Source organism: Ptychodera flava, chromosome 12, assembly GCF_041260155.1.
Source record: "Ptychodera flava strain L36383 chromosome 12, AS_Pfla_20210202, whole genome shotgun sequence".
In the NCBI taxonomy this organism is placed as follows: domain Eukaryota; kingdom Metazoa; phylum Hemichordata; class Enteropneusta; family Ptychoderidae; genus Ptychodera; species Ptychodera flava.
Window position 1 is genome coordinate 22,073,104 of NC_091939.1, and position 25,842 is coordinate 22,098,945.

At 38.0% G+C, this 25,842-nt stretch overlaps 1 protein-coding gene across 1 annotated transcript in view; it reads left to right on the forward strand.

Annotated features, from left to right (window-relative positions):
- The window catches only part of LOC139145409 (protein-tyrosine sulfotransferase 1-like), a 40,099-nt gene continuing 14,257 nt past the window's right edge, over positions 1–25,842 (forward strand). Inside the window, exon 1 of the mRNA XM_070716556.1 lies at positions 1–342. The gene's annotated coding sequence lies outside the window, so the exon portion shown is untranslated. The remainder of the gene's footprint in view (positions 343–25,842) is intronic.

Below are 25,842 nucleotides of genomic sequence, written 5' to 3' on the forward strand. Positions count from 1 at the left end.
TTTACGCATGCTCAGTAGATTGGGTAAAAGCGACTCGAGGCTCCGGAACCCTGAGAAAGCGGCGTTCGGATGGATCATACACGCGTATTTATTTGGGCGGAAAAATAGCCCCGCAGTCTTTGGAAATACGCAAAGACCGACTTCACGGCTCCTGGGGGAAGATCCGTTTAAATTCAGCGACATAACCTTACATTTAAATAATATCGGTCTGTCTATAGACCTCCTTTCCAGCGCATTTAAAGTATAATGTGGGAGTCACGTACATATTAACCATTGCTGTCAGTAGAGAATTCTGTATTATAGCCAGTAACAGCTTGGAGCGACCCAAATGTTCAGCCAGCGGTGAGTAAAATAATCTTATATACATTTTTTTTTCATTTTGCTTTCAAATACTTCCATAGTTACCATGAATAGATAGCCAGCTACATTTGACATTAAATACCGTACACGTATAGTGACCTTAATGCGAAATCGACAGAGCTGTATCAAATTGTGTGTATGAGAGCGCGTCGATCAGAGGTGTCCAGCGATGTATTGTACATTGCAAAATGCATACTTACACGTAAATCGTGCGCGTATCTGAATAGACATGGCCCATCACAGATATATTACTGACAGTGGTATCCATTTACGGCAGTGGGACATATTTTGTTCACTGCGTCGGTGTCTGTTTCGTCGTCCGGTTTTACAACATGTGGACGAATTCAGTCGTTCGATTCACAAACTCCAGACGTGAACTGACTGTCCCTCCGTCAACCGTCAGCAGAACGGGAGGCCGATTAGCTCCGTTTAACCTCGTGCGGCGTAGCGTTGGTAACCGTACGCCGAGGATCACGAGTGCACATTCGTTCACGACGGTATACATAGAGCTATTTCATTGTTGCTGACTTTTATGAGAACGTGGTTAGAATTTGTTCGATGTATGTAAATCTAATTCATTGATTTCACAGAGGGAAAACCTTTCCATTTTTCTACGCATGACATCTATCAAATACTGCAAGACTCGTTACTGACGTCTACGGTTCTCGCACACGACAGGACAAGAGAAAATAATATTTCTCCAGCATATCAATTTGCAGAAGACACGACTGTTTGAAAGAAAATATGTTAAATCCTTTGGGAGGTGTACCGGTTCAACAAAGCATGCCTGATTCATTATCTTTAAAGTAATATTACCAGGCCAGTACCTTGAAATATGCTTTTTCGAACGACTGCGAAATAAACGCTACCGTGGGTATTGTCGTATTCAGCCTGTTAGCAAGTAGCAGCTCTGATAGCGCGGAAACCATTGGGACCACAACTGTTTTCCAGCAAGCCACGCTATTCATGCATCAAAGACCGCTGACCGATAGTTGGGGATTCTACCGGTCGCCTCCAGCACGTTAAACTATTAGCCGAAATGAAAAATATGTGTTTCTGGTACCCTGGCCAACCCTGTTTTAGCCCCCCCCCCCCCCGACACATTTTTATAAAAAACACGCATAATTTTGCTAAATTTAGCTGACGGATCACACTAAATTGAAAATAATGACAAAGTTTCCGACCGACCTACTCTGTTTCCTGAAGGCAGGTTTTATTATGTATAAACGGAAACATATATATATTTTATTTTTATCTGAGTAACACCCGTGCATAGCGATGCGGATTAGAAATTCAGCCCAACAGCCGCGTAAGATGCAGTGTTGAACCCGTGAGGGCAGAGCTGATCCGTTATAAATGTCATGTCTTCTACGATTAACCAAACCTCTTAAGGCAAAGTGAGACATGCTACATTCTCATACGGATCCGCACGTTCCCCAGTGGCATGTCTTCCATCAGTTCGTAGGTGTGAAAGCCCCAAGAATCATAAACTATGAATGACAAACTTACACGATTTTTCACCGCCGCGCGGTATTAAACATCAGAACAGTATGCTACATTTTGTAATTAATCCATTTACGCAGACTTAAATATCTTGTTGTCAATAGCAACCTCGTTTACGCGGGAGGGGGCTTTCTTTCCGCCGTCGCTTCATAATTTGAAGTCTATCCGGCACGACTATCGTAAGGTTTCGCTGATATCGAATGGAGGATGACGGGGTCGAAATCAGGGCAATAAAGATTACCTTCCGATAACATCTCTGTGAGTTTGTCATTCGACTTGGTCTTTGTGATGAGAATACCGATGACATTGCCTGCTAGGAACATTCTGTGCTCGACCAACCACCAATAACCACCTTTAACCCTCTCAGCACCATGCTTTCTCCCAAACCCATTGTTATCAATGGTGAGTGTGGACCTGTTTACAGGGAATTGGGGTTAACAGGTTAAAGAAAATCATAAAACACTGATAAGCTGCATTAAAATGAACGTAGCCGAAAACGAGATATTCGATCACAGGAATACACGTCAAAGAACAGAGATACAACTGTTCAAAACGACCGACTCTTAGCTCTCATATGAACATACGGGAACTGATGTTGTATCACTGTCTGCCAGTACCTCTATCTGTCTGTGAACATAATTTCTCAAGAACTCCTTAGCAGATTCATCTAAATTTTGTGTACAGCTATACTTACCGAGTATAATAAAGAAATGAAAGGAGTTTAGTTGCGAGGCTTGTTTTACTAGCATATTTTACCGACTTTAGATATATTTAGATATATTGACAACGTTTTTTCCTGGATTTGATATGAGTTCATTCATGGCCATATCTTATTATTGATGACCTTAGTTAGATATTTGAACAGATGATGAAATTTGCGTATTTGTTTTTTTTTTCCTCTCATTTTTGCGCAGAATGTCTTCCTCTCAGAAATCATTTTTCTGATAGCTCTCTAGGCTTTCAAGGTGCCAAAGGATTACTTCAGCCACATCTGTTCAATTAATGGTCAAATTTGCATAAATACATTTTTAGGGCCAATTTTCTCAGATTTTGTGAAAAAATCTTTTTATCCATAACCAATTGTCTAATAAAAAGAAACAACTTATCATTTGGTATTTAACTTTCAGACTTTATCATATAAGCGTCTTCCAACAGTGAAAGGTGTCGTTTCTTTAAACGATCGATGGTCAAACAGCTGAACAGTGCATGATGTATGCAGTTGTGAAAAAAAAAACCTCTGCGGTAAACGATTCTGTTCTTTGTTCCCAATGGAGTCTCCCCTATGTCAAATGTTCCATTACCTTCGGCTATTTTAAACCATAAAGAAACTTGCATCCTGTTTGTGTTTCTCCTGCACAATTATGAATGAGTCGATAACAAGCGATTCAAAACTGAAAAATGTATGAACTATTAATTGCCCGCATTCTATCCCAGACCGGCAGTCTGTAGGACAAAAGCGTATACGGGGAAAAAGACAAATCTATACATAAAACAAGAATTTTATACAAAATAATACTGAAATACGAAAATTCCAGCAAATAGAAACGGCTACCAGTCAAACCATTGTAAAGGGCTTATTAAAACGTGCTGTGCAAATTATAACGCGATCCAAACTAGCTACAAAATGTATCAAATATGTTATCAAAATTTCTCTGCGACTGAAGATCCAGTCGAACTTATTTGCAACAGAAAACTGACAGGAAATCTTAGCCCGTCCCTGAAGATGGATTAAGTTAAGAAAAATCTGGGCTTTACATATCTGAAAGGATCCGACTTTTGACAATAGACGAGTCAAGGTTTCAAAACATCCCATTTTCTGAAACGAAATTCAGTAAATCCCACCAAATGACGGAACAAACATTTCGGTAAGCCCATGCTGTATTCGATGTCATGGCAACATGTAAATACGCTTAACATGTGCCTTACGCGTATATTTCAAAGTTGAGTTTCAACAATCCAGATTAATATCATAACACGATATCTCGCCTATATGTTACAGAAACTCAATAATGTCAAATTTCAGGCCATCTATTTTCATTACATGTATACTTCGCTTGTATACTTAGATCGAATGTAATTATTGAAAGATATACATGACTCTGTAAACCGATATGTTTGCCATCTGCAAGAACTCTTTCATTCCCAAAGGACAAAGAGTGAATGATCTTTGCAGTGACAACGTAAGGTGTACCCGGAGATTTTGTCAACACCTGTGAGACATCCAAAAACGACTGTATCAGGATACTTTTAATGATGTAGAAGAACGATATAATTGAAGAGCACCATTCATAAAAAGAAATAGGCAAAACGTACAATTATCTGGATATTTGCTTCAGTCTGTTACATTTGCACGCAACCTGCAAATGAGAGCCTGTCCTTTTCTCAGCCTGATAGAATAATTCACCTGCCTGTTTGGAAGGCTTGTCGATTTAACCGTAGCCTGCGATTTTCTTCCAGGGTGGTTGTGGGAAACACACACAGATAATTTTGCATTTTATTAATTTGACAACCCGGCGTTACAAATAATTCTCTGGTAAAAGGAATTGTGATGGTTCGAAGAGAAATTAGGAGGCGTTGTCATAAGCGCAATTTACATGTACCCAGCCTGAAGGGATATGAAAAACGGACACTTGTATACAATAGATACTTCCATTCAAGCTGCCTACTTTATTTAAGTATTGCATCAAATTATTATCATCAAGCAACTTATGTGGGTTGTTTGATATGCCTCTCTTGCTGGTATGATTTCACTAATAGAGGTCTGACCATCCATCGTGGGATTTTTACCGGCTTGAACCTATAATTTTGATCGAGCATTGCAACAACCAACTACATTTACTGAATTCTCTACTGCGTTACCGGTGTGACTCATTTTCAAAATTTTAAATATTTTATACATTAGAAATTGAAATGTGAAGATTGCGTGCCTCCACTGCCCCTCCATCACCGGTCTTGAAAGCCCATTATTTGAGATGTTAATTACCCCAAATGCAAGAAAAAAGATGGACGTGATTCGGATTGTCTCGGAATTTTTCATTCCATTTTCTCATCATCAAGAAGTGAACAACTTGGTAAACTTGGATAAATTTGTGAGTCATGGTTTTAAAAATGGAATGAAATGTTCTTTGTTATGCTAAGTAAAATGTCAACTTCGAAACGGAGAAAACTCTGGACTCACTCATTTCCTTTTTCTTTTCACATCCTTTGTTGGGTGATTACAATGCAGCAATGTCGTCACCCCTTTTACTTGTTACATGTATGTGCACTATATACAAAACTTTAAAAAATTCAAAGTTTGAAGTCTGGTGAAGGTAACGCGGCCTCCATTTTTGCGATAATTTATACCAACAGCATGGCAACAGCATGGATCGCGTGAAAATGTTGTAATTTAAGAGGTAAAATGACATGTAAATGGCATGCACAAAATTGATTAAGATGTTAATTCTTGTTTATCCATATCAAGCTCTGTCACAAAGAGATCAGTGGCTTATTTCCAGACTGGTGTTGGTGGTGATGGGTGGGGGGAACTGTTGTACCGCCAAAATAAAAGGATGTAATTGTGTTCTTGGATCATGTTAATAACCTAACCACGTAAGAAGTCAGAATATAATGCGAGGCAAAGTCTGATCAGTTACTCACGAATATCATAATTACCTCAGATTTTACGAACTTAATTTTGTCGTAGAGAGTTTCGCAATTTAGAGTTTCGCATATAATAATTTCTGTTTTTCTGTTTGCGTGCGTCGAATTTTCATGATCGCCCACCCCTATAGTAAGCGCATCATAACACTGCAATTCTCTTCACATTTTTAAAGATGAATCAATTTTCCGTGATACGGAGGTAGCTCAATCGTCAGCGTCTCTTCCAATATCTTACATGAAGGTTCATAAACCTAGCGGTCAACGCTATAACAGCAAGTGCGATATAATTATTAAAAAAAATCAAGATTTCAATCATAAGTTGATTGCATAAAAAGCGCAAAGACAGCTAGTTTGTTTTACCGGCATGTTTGATAGGAGGCTTAATTTTAGTAACTGAATGTGTTTTGATTCACACTTTAGGAATGAAAATGAACATTTATTTATAGTGGTGGTTTTGTAATATGTCAGTTATGAATATTAATTGTTATGTTAATTATACCTTTCATGATTATTTCGATAGTTGTATTGGTGTTTAAGATTGGATGAATTCTTTTATCTTTAACTTACATCTATTGCACGATTGAAGCCATGCCTCTTAGGTATTACTTAAAAACCAAGATTTCGACAGTATGTCTTGCACCCTGTCTCTTGCCAATTAAAGTATGTAACTTCAAGACATGAATAAAGTGGTGTCATCTTTTAAGACTGAGAGCCAATACTCTGTTTATGTATCTCGACGACCTATCGCTGACAGTTCCCCAATGAAAGACACTGACCTGTAATACATGGTGGAGAATCCGGGTACAGAGAAAGCTCGCAGTGGAAAAGGCAATATCTGCGGTAGAACTTACCAAATGATGGATGCAGACCAGAAAGAAAGTGGAAATCTTGTTCAATGGCAACAAGTCTCAACTGTAATATCCAGCCAAGCTAAACTCCATAATTTTTAATCATGGCAAAAACATTTAATCTTTGTGAATGCTCATAAGTAAGTCCATATCCACACGTAATGACACACTAATACTACTCCATTAATACTGATTGGGGCTTCTGTAAAGTCTAATAACATCATGTTATTCATTAGCTATCAATTTAATTTCATGATATTGCAGATGAATAACAGAGAAAAAGATCATTTTCTCCACCATCATCATAATCGGCATCACCATTATTATCATGGCAAAAGGATTGGTGACATTCATCCTTAAACAACTCAACGTGCTCCAAGTATTAACCCTTGATCATGTCATCTAAACCCTTCTCATGAAGGGTACTTATGTACCTTTATTCCATTTTTGAGCAATTATCGATCATATTGTGAGCGATAATGCAGGAAGATTAGCTAAAGCCTCTTTGAAATATTACCAACCATTACTGTCTCTACAAAAGACGGACTTTCAGAGTAACTATCTATGCGTGAGAACAGGCCATGCGTGAGATGTGCTATAAGGCGAGGCTTCGTCATTTTATAAAATGTCTGCGATTGTAATCATATCGAGAGGCGCGAAAGACAACCTTCACCAGGTAGGTCGTTCTGCATAGTGCAAATACCATATTTGGTCATATCTAGGGTCACTGAACGCTGATCGTTCCTCTGGTATGCATTATGAGGGATTAGCATAAAGCCTAGAAAGATGTCAACGACGAGTAAGGGCGTGCTTCCAGCAAAAGTGTGTTCGATCTATGAGTGCAAGAATTTAACAACGATGAGCAGATTATTTATTCGGAGTTATCAGTCGACGTCGAAGAAAGGAAAACATGCATGTTGCAGTCAGTTTGGCCCACGAGCGAACAAAAATGGTGCTCACATATTATGAAAGAAGAATTCTGAGGCCAAGCTTAGCTGCAGTGAAAGTCTTCCACCGTGGTAACTTAAAGGGATAACAACAGAAGCTTTTGATATCATTTAAATAAATTTTTGAGGTAAGCAAAAGCACTCTCGGTATTCTTGTCATCATGCAAAGTATTCGTCGAGGGCCGCACAGTCATCATTGGACTGAAAGTGAACCGGAACTTATTTCAACTTGACAACTTTTTGATGTAAAAATGTTGAAATTTCATGTTTCGCACGGGAAATCCGGTTTTGGAAAATTTTGCAGAAAAAAAATTGATAAACCGCGTAACAATATTTTAATGTATCATTGCGCCATTCAATGATGAAAATCGTTCCATTTTAACGGATTTTCGGCTAAGATGGAAATAAAGCATTTGATTATCATTCTCCAAAAAACCTAAACATTTTTAGTGAAAACTGTGTAAGAGAGGGATGTAATAAAACATTATAGCTCAAACAAGGGACTATGTACCCTCGGGGCAGGAGACAATTTGCCCTCCTTACGTCGGGCAAATGGTCTCCTGCCCTCGGGCACATGGTCCCATGTTTGGGCTATAATATATATTACACTCGAGGAAAGTTGGTAATCGATTGTTGTAAGGTACATTCAACCTGCTGACGTAGTGATGATGGTCTCTCCTATTTTAGGAGAGAGTGAAGTGAGAAGGAAGCTATGTGTAAGGTCGGCAAGTAACCTCCCTTCCAACATAGTAGGTCTACCAATGCGTTATAGTACCACATTTTCCTATTTTGGACTGGGAGACGATAAATCAAGATGAAACCACACTGAGGAAACAAGGAGATTAGAAAAAGAAATTATCACAAATTTAAAATTCTCTAAGGGCATGCGCTTATACACAAATGTTCTGAGTGTTATACATACAAATATATCTCGCATCACAATCTGTGATCCGAAAACTGCTTTGCAAAAACTGCTTTAAGTTTGCAAATTGCAATGATATGACACCATATCCCTCCAACTATTGCACGGTCTATACATTTTAGCCTCAGGGGCGACGATGGATAGCCCACACAGTTTAGAAGAAAAAAATATGTACCTTTGTAAATCGTGAGTAAAAGTATTAAATAACGGTTGCTATATTTAAAGACAGGAAAGAAACATCCATTATGTAGATGCCAGGAAAGAACTAGGTAAAACATCTAGTTTTGAAAGACTTCTTGGTATTCTGTATTTATCCTTTACAAAGGTACGTATGTTGCAGGCGAGAGTGGAGAGAGTGTGCCTCATACAGTGAAAATTACGGTGAAATCAAATGAAAAAGCTTGAAATTTTTAATATTCGTTACAGCTTGTGCCCGGTCTGAGCAGTTCGTTTACTTATATTGGCTTCCTTATCAGATAGCAAGGCAACATAATTGAGCCTTAAGCCATTGCAAAGAAGCCTAAAATGTCACTATAAAAAGGACGAATTTCGCAGAAATCAGCCGTTAAATTTTGTTTTCGCAGCTATTAAAGACTTGGTGATGGTTTAGTCATAAAGGGTCAGCTCTGAACGTTCCCGTTTTGTGATCTTGCCTTCGGTCGATGGAAATGAAAATGCGGATAGCTCAGTGATATCTGTACAACAAGCGATGCATTAGCAGAACAAAAGCGCGTAAATTATGGCTTCGGAGAGCATCCGTAGAAATAAAAGTGAAAATGCAATGTTTCTCGTGACATTTCAGTACGAGAACCCCATTTAAGGATCAACATACAAAGTGTAACACGATGTAACAAAACAGAACTCTACACTTCAGCTTGCATATCCCGTTTCGACTTTTTCACTGGCGCCTGTGTAAGTACATATAAAAATTTACGATGCTGACTGCGGTGTTGACGTGTGAATGCATTCGAAAAATTTCAATTCACTTAAGCAGTGTTTAAATATGCACTCCGTCTTTGACGACGATCTATTGTCACTGGCAAATGCCATTAGGTTTGTACGAGCGTATCATCGGCTGGTCGCTATGTTGAATCTGACTCAATATTGACTCATCTGATCATTACAAATGTGTTTTTGAAGAAAAGCATACAGACTTTTGTCCAGCTTTTGATAATTCAAGAAATCTTTAACTGTCATCAATGGCGTGACATCTTTTAACCTACACTTTAAACGCTTGACCTTGAAATTGATGATGTTGAGTGATTGTGGTCTGGCTACTTTTTGCAACAACGCGACAATCTTTAAGTGGTACGATGATAAATGAAGGAAGCAGTTTTGAAATATGTTTTCTAGGAATTTAACATTAAGAATCCATGTAATTTAAGATGTGTAACAATTCACGTATGTTATTTAGTTTTTAGAAGCCATTTCTAGAGTTTTTTTAGTGGGTTGAAATAATACATAGTGTCATTTTAAGATTTCAGAGCCATTCATTATCATTCATCGATACCATTAACAGATTAAAAACCAATCTTTAGTCATGTGAGCGAGACCATAGCTTAGACATATTCGAGAGACTAGAAGCTGGACAAAAGTCTGTATGCTTTTCTTCAAAAACACATTTGTAATGATCAGATTGAGTCAATATTGAGTCAGATTCAATATTCGCGACCTTTTACATCTTAGGGTTCCGGTGGGTAGTACACGCCTCGAAATTGAGATACTTAAACTTGAAATTTGCTAAAACTTTCCCTAAGGAAATTTCCAATAATCACCATTCGGAGTGAAAAATAAAAATAAGGGGTCACAGTACAAACTTTGGCACTGGAGAAACAAACTACCAAATACTCTTCCGACAACTGAAATTCAATGTTACATTTTCGATTTTTGCAAAAATAGACCAGAAACTTAAGTTATTCCAAATGAGTCACCACCACCCACCCCCTGGTAGACCAATTAAGTGTTTGTATAAAAGTTCGTGAAGTCTCTGACGCACATTCTACCTCAATCGTAACAACTTAAAATCTACTGAATGAATGAATGAATGAATGAATGAATGAATAGAGGGGCAACTGTCTTGATAAGAAAGCAGCGAGATTTCTCAAAATTATCACCGATATGTCTGTATTTTTTTTCCAACGGACGCTTGTCAGTTGATTTTTGATTTAATGATTGTGATACATTATTTTTTAACTACATGGGGAAAGGGGAATTGTTTTGGCAAAACTTACCATTTCCGCTGTAATGTATGTCTGACTCAATGTTGCTAAAATAGTAAGAATTAGGACTGCCAAGAGCCTATACCTTTTTCGAATAGAGAAGTACACTCATGATTAGTCTTGAGAGTCAATGGCTTTAATTTGAGTGTATATGACCAGTTTTTCGTCCGTATCGTGGGAAGAACAGAAGCACCGGACCGGTCGCTGCTGCACTAGACGTAGCATATTGCAGTGTGCGACTTCCGTGTGCACTGATGAGGCGACCGGATGTCCGTGACATGGGTCGAACAGCGAAGATTAAAAGTCTCCGAGTGGGTGTTCAACGCAACATATAGATCATAAAAATGAATGTACTCCGACCTCGCCGAGGTTTTACGGAAAATACAATTATCTCGAAGATCTAATCACGGTTTCAAAACTCGTTCAATACCCCCACAGGTCAAGCTGTATATCATAATTTTATGTGAGGTTGTAATTTTTATGGAATGTGCCATTTGTAGTCTCGATTTCACTCACGATTGTGTCATGCTTACGTACAGTATATTGCCATTGACCCTTTCCTCTAAAGTTCATCAGTCGCCAACGTGCCGAGTTCGTTAAACTTGGTAAAGCATAATATCTATCGAATAGCATGTTTTAGGGAGCTTACAGATATTATGAGAGGAGTTGGGTCGGAGGAATTTGGGAGGGTTTTTATTAACCCATCATTTGGGAGGGACACATATTAAACGCTTAGCCTTTGGAGTGTCTCATGTAAAATTTGCCAGTTTTATAATGAATACAAATTTTCAATATGAGGTTTACAGATTTTAAAACTTTTCACAATAACCCTATGAGCTAATAAAATCTATACGCACACATATGACGTTAGGCCTTGTAAATGTACTTGACTGGTGAGCGATGATTTAAAGTGCATGTGTGTGCAACAGTCATTCGAAAAAATCAATTTCACTCTACAAAACTCGCTAAATCTATGTATTTGTATGTTTGAAAATTTATATGAATTTACTTGACTAGAGTAGGGCAGTTAAAAATGCATCCGAGTGGGTTCAACAAATGATATATATTGAATTTTACCTAAAATTATATTTGACTATTCATATGCGTCTGTTTGGCATTTTCATCCAATAGAAAACTCTGTATACGCTTATATGCTTGATGAATATTGTATTTGACTAGAGAAGGGAGATTAGAACCACACATAATTTTTTTCCACAAACGTGATGTTGAACTTTTACCCCAAAAATCCAGTTCACATAGATAAACTTAATAATTTTTCCAATACTAGCTACATCATTGTATTTGTGTGTGTTTGATAATCGATATGAATGTACTTGACTCGAGTAGTCCGATTAGAAGTATGTACGTGTACGACAAATATGATATTGGAATTTCATCCAAAAATATGGTAAGCCAAAAATAAATAAATTGTGCTGTTGCGATAGTATGATTTTTAAAAATAGGGTAGGTAAGTCGGCAGGAATTTTTTTGAAAATGCATATTTATTTTTAAATATGCATTTTTTAGGGGTTAAGGGCGGTCAAACACTGGCCACATTTCCCGAAAAATAGATAACACATATAAAAGGGAAAAAACATTAAAGACATCTTCGTTCAAGCATAAAATCAAATGCCAAGTAACGAACGCGTGATTTTACGGGTTTTTCTTTCTTTTTTTTTACTTCCGTATTTACGTAGCTTTAAAAAGTGTAGGATCGGCAGGTAAAAAATACTGTAGGTCGGGTTATCGGAACAGCACAAATTTTTTGTTCGGCCTAACTGCAGGTGATATAAACAGGTAGTGTTTGCTCCATATGGGTCAATTTCAAGAGTAGCATCTCTTTGGTAGATGCAAGACCAAGTATGTCGCAAATATGAAAGACAAGGTCAAATTTGAAAGAATAACCAAATGACAGAGCACAAACAAAGAGGTGTGAACATAAGCTATACATGGGCGAGCGCTTTCGGTAAGATCATACATACATTTAAAGCTTTCCAATTGGAACAGGAGACGGTCATGTTTTACAAATTGGAAAAGGGGTGGGAGGGTCACATTTTTAGATAGCGGTATTGGGAAATCATGTATTATATGATGGACCGCCCCTAACTTCGTCCATCCGATCCCCCTCATTATAACTGAAAGCTCCTTTCGCAGTAATCATTTGAAGACTTGAAACTACACTTATAAACATTAATTTCTCTGGCTTGTATTGAATAGACAAACATAAACAAGGTTATTTTACCAACTTAACTAAATAGTGATGTTCGTCTAACAGTGATATTCTGGGTACAGTCTTTGATTTTATGCTAATTTTAGGTGAGATCTTTAAAAGGTTGAAGAATCGGAGTTTATCTTTTAATATATTTCAGGGTTCGGTAAGATTTCGTGCAAACACATTATTTAATCACAAAAAGCTCAAGGGACATTAGACATAAATAGCAGATTTATTGATAAGTGAAACCTGTATTCGTGATTTCTGTCCATCAAAGAGTGCACCTCGACAACATGTTTTCGGGCTCTCAAATCCCTGATTTCCATTCTTTCTTGTTTATGAAACTGAATGGTTTACAGTTTCCTTACGGATAAATGTGCGATAGTTCATAAAAACTTTCTGCCTTATGGCATGTAGTGCCTACTGTAGTCATCCTAATTTGTGGTAATCTGTGATTTTTATGCTCTGCTGCGACTAACACACGATTTATGTCAGGTGGAATTCAGGAAGATTAAAGATGACATCAACTCACTTTAAATCATCATAATCAGTTTCAGAAAATGCAATATGGCAATCTACATAAATTGCTATTTGGTAGATTGGAGGTTTCTATCATATTCCCAGATGAACAGATTTAGATAATTTCGGCTTCTCGGGAGCTTGAAATAGCCACGGGTTGCACACAGGAGTCCTTCATGCCGCGTATATTTCACTTTATTTGATTGAATTCACGAGTCCGACGTAGACACAGCTGCCATGGACGGCATTATCGTCAAAAGATAACACTATTTGAATGTTCAGCATGTGAGCATTGAGCTTTATGTCACGACGTGCGTGCCAGCAGGCAATCGTCAAAAGGCAACTGTTTACATAAGAAACAAATGCGCTTTCAGAGATCTGAGTACACTTCTTTCAACTCACACGGAATGATTTATACTCGCGTGTTAAGATTCGCTGCAGTTGGCCTTCATGGGCACTGTAGAATGAGTGTATTTTCCATGTGCATTCCATGGTGTATGAATGGGTTGAGGAATCAAGCCTCTCAGATCTGACTTTCTGGAAAAGTGTCTGTGGGCTGGGGTATACGCATGAGAAAGTTAATAGCATGGCCTTTTCTACGACATAATTCACCCTGGTAATAAAAGTGATGGTACTTACACTTATTGGCCTAGATGTCTATAGATATATCATCTTTGTGTAAAATTTGCATAATACGGGTTATAGTACTACCGATGGAACAAAAAATAACTGTTTACTGATACAGGCACTATGCAGCGGCGAACTTTAAAGATGGTAGCGTACACGTCTCGATGTCTGTTCTAACTTTTGAACACCATCAGTCCTTCAGTTAAAAAAATCAAAAAAATATCGTCAGATGTGTTATTTTTATGATTGATCGGGTGGTGACAGAACTATGATGCTTGTAGTTGATTTGAAGCAAATTGAAATTAAAAAAAACACCCGGCATTCGGTGATGGCGATGTCCGTATGAGTTGGGAAGTACGGAAGCCGTGGGTGGCTGATAGTTTGCACTAGATGGGCTAGATGAAGACGTCAAACTCTCACTTGCTCCAGAAGCGGGCGATCAAGAATATCATTTTGGTACATATCTATATGATCGCGCGATAAAATGGACGATCAATTTCGATCTAAGCCCTAAATAATTATCTATAGATGGTGTCTTTTATTAATCACAGTCGCTAGTGGGTCGATACACGACGAGGACCCCTGTAAGTATCAGAAAGGTTGGAAGTTTGGAAACAAAATGGCCGCGATACACACTTATCGCTCAGTTCGGAGACAGATTTCCCTCACACAGAGGTACAATTTATTCAATAAATATAAGCATCGATGGCTTCCACTACATCATTCTATAACTTTATGCCTGCTATCCTCTTTGCGTCAAAATCGATCTTCTGTGCATTTTTGGACACGATTTCCTAAAAGAACAACGCTATACCATAAATACGACCCTTTCTAACAACAACTGCCGTACATTGGAAATAGTGGTGCTATGATTGGCTATCTCCTGTCAGTGCGCGATCCGTTTTGAAACACCTAATGCTGATGGGTGTGTCTTGCAGCTGTTGTAAGAAAGGGGTCGTTTCATGGTAGTAGCGCAGGTTCCCTCCGAAATCGTTCCCCAAAATGCACAGAAGATCGATTTTGACGTTTAGAGATTTGGAATTACAGATGTTATTAGTGGAAGCCATCGATACTGGTTTATTGAATAAACTTTCCTTTTCGGTTGGGAATTCCGTCTCTCGAACTCGGGATACATTTGTATCGCGACCATTTTATTTCGAAACTTCCTATACATTTCTATTATGCTTGCAGGCGCCCACGTCGTGTATCGAACCACAAGCATTTTTTACACATACAGTTTAGTAGACTGTCGACAGTCCCTTGTGCCTTTTCTGTCTCTTGTTGGTGTAGTCTCTCGCACATACGACGGTGGGGAGTCGCAAGCGAAGCGCCGAAGGCGCGAGCCGCAAGTGTCAACGTATGCTTTCAGAATGCCCAGCTCGCGCCTTCGGCGGTACGCCCCGCCGATTCCTCCACCGTCGTCTGTGCGAGAGCTTCCAATAAGACCAATAAGAGACAGAAAAGGCACAAGGGACTGTCGACAGTCTGGCACTTTAGTAAAAAGACGTGTGGAAAATTGCTTTCTCCGGTGCACACGATGTGGAATGTTGTTCCCCCGGAAAACAGTATCGAACATGTTGGATGTTTTGCTATACGACACAAAAGGAAAAAACTTACGAAAAGGTCGACAGCACACGAGCGTAAATTCGCTGAGCCAAAAGCCTCAAATAAAGTTTTACCTAGCCAACTTCTCTCGTGCGCGACAGGCTTACGTAGTGGTTCCACAAAAGTAGCTGCTGCACGTGTTGCATGCAAATTTGTATCAATATGAGGTGGATTGTCAATAGTCATGAGATGGCTCGTCTGTACACAACAGGAGATCATAAGATACGCGTTTGTGAGCAACTACAAGGCAGTGTACAACAAAACATCCGCACTTGTCCAATACTGTCCGGGGAGCTCGTCATTTTAGATGTATTATACATTAGAGGGACAGTACCTGTATCTGTCGGGGTTTTTTTCATTGTGGATGGATTTATTGGTAACAACAGTTTCTCGTTCTACTCCCCAAGCGTATTGAGACACACACTATTCAGCTTGTCAAATCAGCCTGAAAATGTGGAAACTGCATTTTTATTGTTGACAAGTTAATTCTGGTCCGGACTTAAATTCAAGTGTAAACAATAACAGTGTATTTTACATGTATAGACGCTCAGTTGCTAGCTAAAAAGTGTTTCAACATGCTCCGGGAGTAGAATAGGAACTTGCAACTGACATATAAAACAAATATAGTCTGGGAAATCCTAAAAGTTGCATCTACCGGCCCTTTAACATATACTTTGCGGTGTAAGTCTTTCATCTTCGAGACCACAGTACTGTAGATTTCCCATAATTCATTATGATTTGTATCCTCGGAGAATCCTCAGTGAAGTCTGCCATGTCTCCCATGTGGAGACAAATTCACAGACTAGTTGTCAAAATTTTGAAAACCTACTTTTATGCACACCATTCTTCTCAATTCTCATTTTAAATGATTTGGAAAATTATGCATAATTGAGGGAGGAGATAGCATATTTGTAACTTTGCAACTGATTGTGTCCTCAGCCATACAGAATAATGTGATGGAAAGTAGGGAGACTAGTTACACCTGTTTATGAAACAAAAGGATATTGATTTTTTGCAATAGAAGTGACAAAAGAAATTTGAATGCTAAGTTTTCTCAGAGAATGACCCCTTCAGTTCGTCATAACTTGCTGCCCAAAAAGCGTGGCATTTGTAGTACTTAAAGAATGTGACTTTTATGGTTGTTTAGTGGTTATTTTGAAACTTTCACTGAAATATCTAAACGTACTTTTACTAGATATTATTTGACCATTATTCTGATTCTGAACATTAGTGCTTACATGCAGAACTGAAAAAGATTTAGAAAAGTAACCTTCATGGATACAAATCAAAGAGAATTGTGGGTAATTTATTGTACTGTGGAGACGCGAATTACCTTAAACTCACAAGAAACATTAGCACCCTATGCGCAACGTATATCTTTTAAAGTTATTGCTACTCACGAGTTCTGGGAATTACGTGTTATTTCTATTGGTTAAGCGAAATTACTTTTCCTCCCTGTACAATATCATTTTGACGATATAGTCATCGATTGGAAATTGTGTACAGTATTTGAATGTGAAAAGCTGACCCTTGCAAATAAGTAGATTTTACCATTAAATGCAGGTTTCTCTTTTTAATACAGGGATAATATATATGACAAGAGTTACATTTGCGGTGAACATTCAACTCTCTATCATACGATAAATCAATACTTACTACTGGACGCGATATTTATATATATTTGTGATCTGTAGGGCCTATCCAAGCTGACAGTGTTTAAAAGAGATCGTTTTCTGTAATATTTAAGGGGTACATTTGCCTAGATAGCATTCGTACCCACAACACCTCAAGAAGAAGACAACAAAAACATGACCATGACAGATTTTCTACTCATTGGGCACCTCTCTTATATATATATATATATATATATATATATATATATATATATATATATATATATATATATATATATATATATATATATATATATATATGATAGATAGACAGACAGACAGACAGACAGATAGATAGATAGATAGATAGATAGATAGATAGATAGATAGATAGATAGATAGATAGATAGATAGATAGATAGACAGACAGATAGACAGATAGATAGACAGACAGAAGGACAGAAAGACAGATAGACAGATAGATAGATAGATAGATAGATAGATAGATAGATAGATAGATAGATAGATAGATAGATAGATAGATAGGGACCGGTAGACAGACAGACAGGAAGGCAGGCAGACGGACAGAGACTGAGAGACACAGAGAGAAGCTGTTCGTACTCAATGTAGATAAGTAAAACTTGTCAAACAACCGAAAATAAAGTTCACGCTCGTTAAACCTCCCCAACCAATCACAAGAAAGAGTTTCACCCAACTTGATGTATAATGTAAATATGAAAACGTTAGCACCCGAAGAAAATATGAAATAAATCCACCTATCTGGTGTGTGTAACTCAAGTACTAAAGTAAGAAGTATATACTTTGTTGAAATATAATGGAAGTATCATGGATATATATATATATATATATATATATATATATATATATATATATATATATATATATATATATATTTTTTATTATTTGAATGTATATGTATTAATATATCAATTAACGATTTATGTATTGTTGAACGCTGATATTCATATGTCTCCCACTTAGTTGACTTGAATTTTTTCGGTTGTCCAATTTGCATTTCTTATGTTGACCTTCAACAGCAAGGTTTATGAAGAACGACTAGTTGGTTTGACTATTGGTTTATATGTCATGTTCTTGACGTCTACAAAGCGTGGACTTTTACAAACGGTCGTGGATTACCGTCATTCAGAATAACGAAAAAGGTTTCACAGATGACAATGACATCTCAATAGTCACAAGGCTGACCTTTAGCAAAGACGGCGAATTTTCCTAGATTGTATAGAAAGAGACGTCGTTGATCTTCTGTCGCATTTGAATGTTTCATTTAAGGTATTGTGTTGATCTGCGAGTCCTTGTACTGTTATTGGCGCAATTATGTCTTCCATTGTAGCAGGCTTACGCGTAATCCTTCCGCGGGCACGGCGTTTGAGGCGGATCCCCGTTGGAGACAAATAGACTGATCTTGAAACACGTAGGGCAATTGTGTTTTTAACGTATCATTCTACATAAAATCGATTTTCTTCCCAAAGGGAGGTCATTTTGTTTTTAATATGTATGCCATTGAATTTGCGGGTGGCTTGCTCCCCTAATCCAAATATTTACCCGTTAAATCTCAGATTTGTATTCTTAATTGTGAAATAAAATGACTTAAAGTTTCCCTCGGGAAAGTATGGGGCAAAAGTTTAAAACGTTTATCCGTCAGATACATGTAACCCTACCAGCTGGAATGGTTGTTGTTTTTCTATATACTTTGCAAAATGCAGCTTCTGGTTCTGCTCCCTAAACAATGTTGAAATGCCTAGCGGTCAAATTGTCAATACATCCTGTTTTTGTGTAGAGTGCAATGTATTTCTTATCTATGACATTATTATAGTATTCCTGACCAAAATGTTTTTGTCAACGGCAGAATTGCATATAGTGAAAATGCATGTTCTTTGCAAAGCTAATACTTCATATTTCAGTACTCTTCGGGAAGGATAAGAACTATACGCGTCTTGGAGACCAAAAATAATAAAAATGTTGTTACAGCTACAGTAGCCCTAGGGTGGTTATATATAAATAGTTAAAGGTATGGTGGCATACACGTACAGATATTGCAATATATGCGATTTGTAACAAATAACTTACAGCCAGCTTGCCAATGGCAGCAATTTTAACCGTTATAAGTTGTTGCCGCAAGGGTGCCTTCCTTGGGGTTTTGCTCATCTGCGTCAAAGTTCGCGCAACATTCCGATGGAATTTCTGTTGTTCGCGTTCAGGGAAGTACGTTATCAACTAATTCAGGAAAATGCCGTGAAGACTACACGCGCATAATAATCCTTTCCCCGGGACGAGCTTTTGATAAAGCTATCCATCCTAAGTGGGAATAAAGCCAAGCTGATGACGTATGGCGGGCTTCGTGGTCGCCGTTTTGACGAATAATCCTCGCGCCTTTGCTATATGGTAGCCAAACGACCGGGGTTTACGCTTCAGTAGACGTCAGCGGGACATAACAGGAGGTGGATACGTGCATTTGCTGGTGGACACACGTTTAATCCTTACAAGGCCGAGCTTTCAGTGAATTTGGAATAATCCACGATATTGCCGTTAGCTGTAAGGTAGATGAAACATGCTAGAACTCAAAACGTGTTCATTACTAAATGTAACTGCAAGCGTCAATCTATCAGTAAATATACAAACAACGCAAAAGTTAATATGCCATGTCCCACAGCCCTATAATCATTTGGCGTGTGTTCTTAGTGCAAGATGCGAGCTAGATTAATATATTCATTTATGCAAATCACATAAATGAGCATTCTTTTGGTATTAACATTTTTGCTAATTATTCTTTATCAATGCGGAATATCCATGCACCTCGCACCCATCTACCTTAAATCCATCGAGTTGCTGATGATAAGGGGCGACGTCAAAAGTTCAATGTAGGATAAAAAACTTAATTCCCTTAGTTTCCCCCCAAACCCCCCCCACCCCCCTAGAAACCTAATTGACTTATATTGAATCTGTTGCCAGGCTCTTTCTATATAAAGCAAAGCTAAGGATCAGTCAATTTAGAGGTGAAATAAAGTAATGCATCGCTAAAGCCCCACTAGCTTGTACTCCTGAATTTGTTGACCTCAAATATCTACCTATTCTCTCCTCTCTGAAATCTATCCTGTGAAGAGATGTGAGCTTTTACTGCATTAGGAAACCATTCCTTTCAGAAACATTTGACATGTTAATTAAAATTTTAACAGTCATTTTGATTTCCTGACATTTTAAAAATTGGTAATATTACAAAGGAATCAGAACATCACAGTGTCACGGCTGAAAACATTCAACCTTATTCATTACATTGGACTACTCTGTGCAGTTTAAATGAAGATTTCAGTGCAGGTATGCATAGTATCAAGGGTTTTAGCTTTTCTGCATGGGGCTGTGATTTAATGTTTGGGCGAACATTTAATCGCAGTGTAATCTTTATCTTGTTCAAAATTGCATATATAGCCCCGGCAGGTAGTTAATAATAAGTGTGTACACAGACCTAAATGACTACATTGTCACCAACTTATTTTAGTTTGAAAGTAAAATCATAAAAATAATGCTAAAAGATACAGTTAGTGGGGCTTAAGATTGGGAACACACTTTGAGTTTCATCCAATGTAATTAACATACTAGCAACAAACTTGAAGTTTATCAATGAATGAACAAGAACAACAACAATAAAGTCCAGGTTTCTCCTTCCAGAGGCATAAAACTATCTCAACTGTCCTGGTGGTTGTAACAACTCAGTTCACACTGCTCCATTCAGGCGGACTACACGTGCACCAGAAATTCAGAGTGCAACCATAGACAGTAGAGAAACTACCGTCTATGGTGCAACAGAAGCCAACAGCCTGCATTGTTTACACTAACTAGGCCAGGTGCAGCTCTGCACCGTGTTAAAACAACTCCCTCCGCTGGCTTCAACACGAAAGTGTGCATTTCTGCTCTATTTTTTCAAAATATTCATTCCCCTGGCAATTTTACCTTAAATCGATTTGTAGGATAGAAACTTTTTTAGGTCAAACCCCCCCCCACCCCCAAACTAAAAGAATTAAGTTTTTTATCCTTCATTGAACTTTTGACGTTGCCCCTAATATAATGCAACTTTAAGATCATACTCACTTCAAGATAAAGGTTTACTTTAGGGGAATGTGTTCCGAGAAAAAGAACTGCACGTGCCTATACAATACAAGATGCGAGGTACGTAAAATTTTGCATTGCCATTTTCAAATGCAGTATCTCGGTGGCTGTGAGGAAGAATGCTCCCCGGAATATCCTGACTCTGAAATTTTCACAATAAGTTTCTGGTCTCCCACTTGTTACTATGGAGTCACGAAAGTTTTCGAAATTGTATTTTCTCCATAGTATTAACACATGGATGGCGGCCATTTTGAATTTCAATAATCGATAAATGTTGGGTAATTTGTTTCTCTAGTGCAAAAATTAGCAGAATCGCCCCTGATATTTATTCTTGATTTGGTTAGTGTATGGTAGAAAGTTTCCTTAAAGAAATTTTGAGAAAGCGTGTAAGTCTTTCAGTTTCGAGGCGTACTACCTTAAGTTTAGCATGTAGGTACGCATGTGCGAGTGACCATAAGTGACCGTACTGCGTACCTGCATGTACACACACAATCTGTGGTAAGTGTAAGCGTACCGGTATACCAAGTTGACATATTTCCCCGCTGTAAATTACATCTGCATTGTTAACGACTGCGTTAAAAATACGTAGATCTGACCTTTTGATATGCCTGACATACTTAAACCATTGTTTTAAAAGAAACTTACTTATTTGTATTATTATCTGCATTTTATTATTTGACATGACGAAGGTTTTTATTTGTAATATAAATGTTACAGATATTTCACTAAATCTTCATTTTTTCTTGCGTACTGCATCCTGAAGCGGGCTTTCTTCAACCACTCTTCTGTGCTCACCCCCTTTCATCAGTATTTTTACATCGCTAGATGTATTATGGTGTGGTTTGTAACAGTTTACTGCATCTGATAAAAAGTGGAGCAAGTACATTCAGTTCACCAAGAAGACAATACAGCAAAAAAATCCCCCACAGCATTGAAAATAACGATAACTATTACTTAAATAGTACTGTGAATTCAGTAGTTGTGCAATGTAATGTATCGTGCATTTTACGTCAATAGTTCACTTGTTGCGATTCGTGCTAATTTAGGGAGCCTACAGTAAGTACATGGGGATGGGCCGGAGAATTTTTGGACCGTCACTGTTTAGAAAACCATCCAAGGGGGAGGTCACTTTTTATAAACCTATCTTTAGGGGAGGGTCACTTTTAGGAGAAGATGATTTTACGGCGAAACATTTGAATGCCCATTTGATATTTCCTGAATAGGAAATCACCGACGAAATACATTGATTCTTTGAAATACATACACATTATCGACAAGCTTCACAAGCAAAGAAGATGCAGTGGTATCCTACATTATACACCTTGAACAGTTAAAACTCATGAAAGACAAGAGACAAAAACATACGGGACAGATGGCACAGTGTATATCAATAATCAAATGTCTATAAATGCACAGATATTGTCAGTTTTATGTTTTATATCGGTAAAAAAATGATCATAGTTCTCTCATAGACTACCATGTATAGTGAATTCAACATTTCAGTGAAATTCCAAAATCCAATTTCTTGCACACACATCCATTTGTAACCACCCTAGTCTAATCAATTAAATTAATATCAATAAATCAAGCGTACATAAATACACAGATTTACTGAGTTTTGTATTGGAAAAAATTATTCATAGTTTCCTGGTAGACTACCGTGTATAGTGAATTCGACATTTCAGTGAAATTCCAAAATCCGATTTCTTGCACACATATCCACTTGTAACCACCCTAGTCCAATCAAATACCTTAATATAAATAATTAAGTATACTTAAATACACAGATTTACCTATTTTTGTTTTTGAAAAAATTATTCATAGTTTCCTCGTAGACTACCATGTAAACCAACATTTTCAATGAAATCCAAAATTCCAATTTCTTGTACACACATGCATGTTTTACTTCCCACTTCAAGCAAGGTGCATTTACATATATTATCAAACATATATAAATATATAGATATAGCTTGTTGTGTGGGGGAAATTGTCAATAGTTTGCCTTATAGACTCCCATGTATTATGATTTGATATTTTTTGGTGAAGTACTATATCAGCCACATCTTGCCTCCTTATAGTTCAGCAAAATATGGTGACCCTCCCGCAAATACATGACCCTTCAAAACTGCTTGCGTGATAAATTGCGACCCTACCTCCCAAAATGCCAGCCCTCCCCTGTAATTTCTGTCTGTAACTTACTTAACAATTAGACTTATTGTTATGTAAATTAGCTGATTTTTTTTCTCAGTTATTCCTTGGGAGAATACTGCATTTATTGGGGAGGGTCAAGTTTTAGAATGCCGGACAAGGGGGAGGATCACATTTTAGACACAAGGATAGGGGAGGGTCACATTTTATAGTACAGGTGCGCGTCGAAGCCCACCCCCTGTAATTACTGAAGGCTCCCTCAGTACGTGTTGTGGGCGATTCTTATTTTTCAAGTGAAAATTCAAGATACTGATGGCTTTCGAGCGCTCTTCAATCATCTTGTGGAGCGGTCAAATGGTTGAAAATGAGCCATTAACATTGGTAAATGCCATCTTGGTAAGTGCGTCAAGTGCGGTATTTCGCCATCTCGCTTATCGGAAAAAAAAGGTTATTTCCATTTGATGATTCCCACAATGATAAAGAAAACGATTTGTCATTTTGCTCCAATCAACGGAAAGACCCGACTATCATTCCTCATTCAAAATCTACATTTGACGAACGTATCACAATGGATCCTTATCAAGACTATCGTTAGTATGGCATTAGATTTCATATGATGTATTTTCAAATTCCTTGACCTCGTTCCCGCTATATCTGCTATTCCTTTGGAACGTAACGCCCAGACTTTTTTCACATACCATTATGCCGAAACTATTTCCTTCTGCACGTCAATGAGGGCGTTCATGAAGATTTGCAATGGTGCAACTAAAATAAATATGAAATGTTCGATGTTTTGTTGCTTCTGCGCATGAGCGGGTTTTGTTTGCTTGTTTTGTCATTGAGTACTTTTGAAGCCATACTTGTTTCTGACATTTGTACTGTACGGCTGTTTTTCTTTTATCTGTTTCGATCTCAAAATAACCACTTTTCATTGCTAGAAAAAAGAGACTGTAAAATAGTGCAGATCATTGAACAATTCTTTATCCTTTTACATCTACATAACATTTCAACTTGACGTTGCGGAACCTTTTCAAAAGGTAGTTACTATTGTCTTGACTTGAAGATGATGTGTCATTTTGAGAGTGTCGTGTTTTGTTTTTCCATGTGTTTAGTTCTATTCACTCCTTAAATTTGCACTCGTGTTTATCGTATGAGTTCGGCAAGAGACTCTGTCAGCAATGGCTTAGAATGCATTCCACCTCACGTACAACTCGCCGATCGGTTGATCTATAGTCATAGCGAAGAAGAAGCGTTTGTTTTACGAGTGTCTGATAGTCAAAGATAGGGTCACCAGTTTTGTATCAAAATAGACATCGCAAAATATTACAGGCTCGAAAGGACTTAGCAGTACTTTTATTGATTGCAACATTGAGGGGATGTTCTTGTTTAATGCTTTAGCAGGTGTTAAAACCTCCGTAACCCAGCTTGCGAACACGACCAGCATGATTCGATGTGAAAGTATGCAATTTTTATCTTACACTGACTTAAATTCACAAGCTTAACATACAAACGCATGTGCTTTCATCACTCTCAGGAACAAAATTTTTAGTTGTGCGGTACAATTTTCCTGAGTGACTACTGGTGAAAAACAACAAGGCCCTTTCCTCCATATTATCATGACAAGTGCCGCGCGTCGTTACAATCGTATTTTGTTTCTTAGCCAAGATTCAGTCGCCTTCGAAGGGGTTCACTCGCCTTGACGCGCGCGCGCGATCGAAATACACCAGATAACTGGTGTACGCATGCTCGGACCAGAATGGAGGTGAACGCAAGTTCCTTCAGCAGCAAGCTCATTTCAAACTGATACCTGTATGTATTTTTTATTCGCATCGAAGGTACGGATTTCCCTTTAATCTTCAGGTTGGCAGATTAAAACGGTCCCCGAAATTTAAATATTTAAGCGTGAAGCGTACGTCGTATTTCCGAACATTTGGCGTCGATTTCGCCTAGCGAGAGATCTTGTGCAGTAGCTAGTTCCTCTGTCTCTTCTCTGTATTGCCGTTCCGAGGAACAAATTTCAAAGTAAGTACATAACGCTTTGATTTGAGTGATTATATTTCTTTTCTGTCGCTACCTCGCCCGCTTACTAGAGCGCTGTTCTTCTTGAATCATGTTAGTTTATCGCCATGGCAACCAGTACCTCGTACCTCGTTCGCTTATTCAAATCAGTGTGTAATTATTGAATATATTTTCGGCGATACAGACGATAGAGCTCTGCTACAAACACTGATACAAGAGCGAGCTCTGCGGTCGACACATATTTCGTGATTACTGGCAGCAAGAAAATGCAATGCTAATAATGAGCGCACCGTTGAAATGTAGACATAAGTCACCGGGATTTTTTCATAAAATGATCTGTCTCTAACGGATCTGCGGGGTAACAATGGGATCTGAGGGGGCGTTTACTCAAAATTCATATTTTGCAGATAATTAAACTTATTCCACATTACTATATTTAGTGCAAATCGGCTGTCAACGCGGTTGTTCCTGGCGTTTGGAATCCAAAATTGTGACTCGGAATAAATTTCATCCTGCAC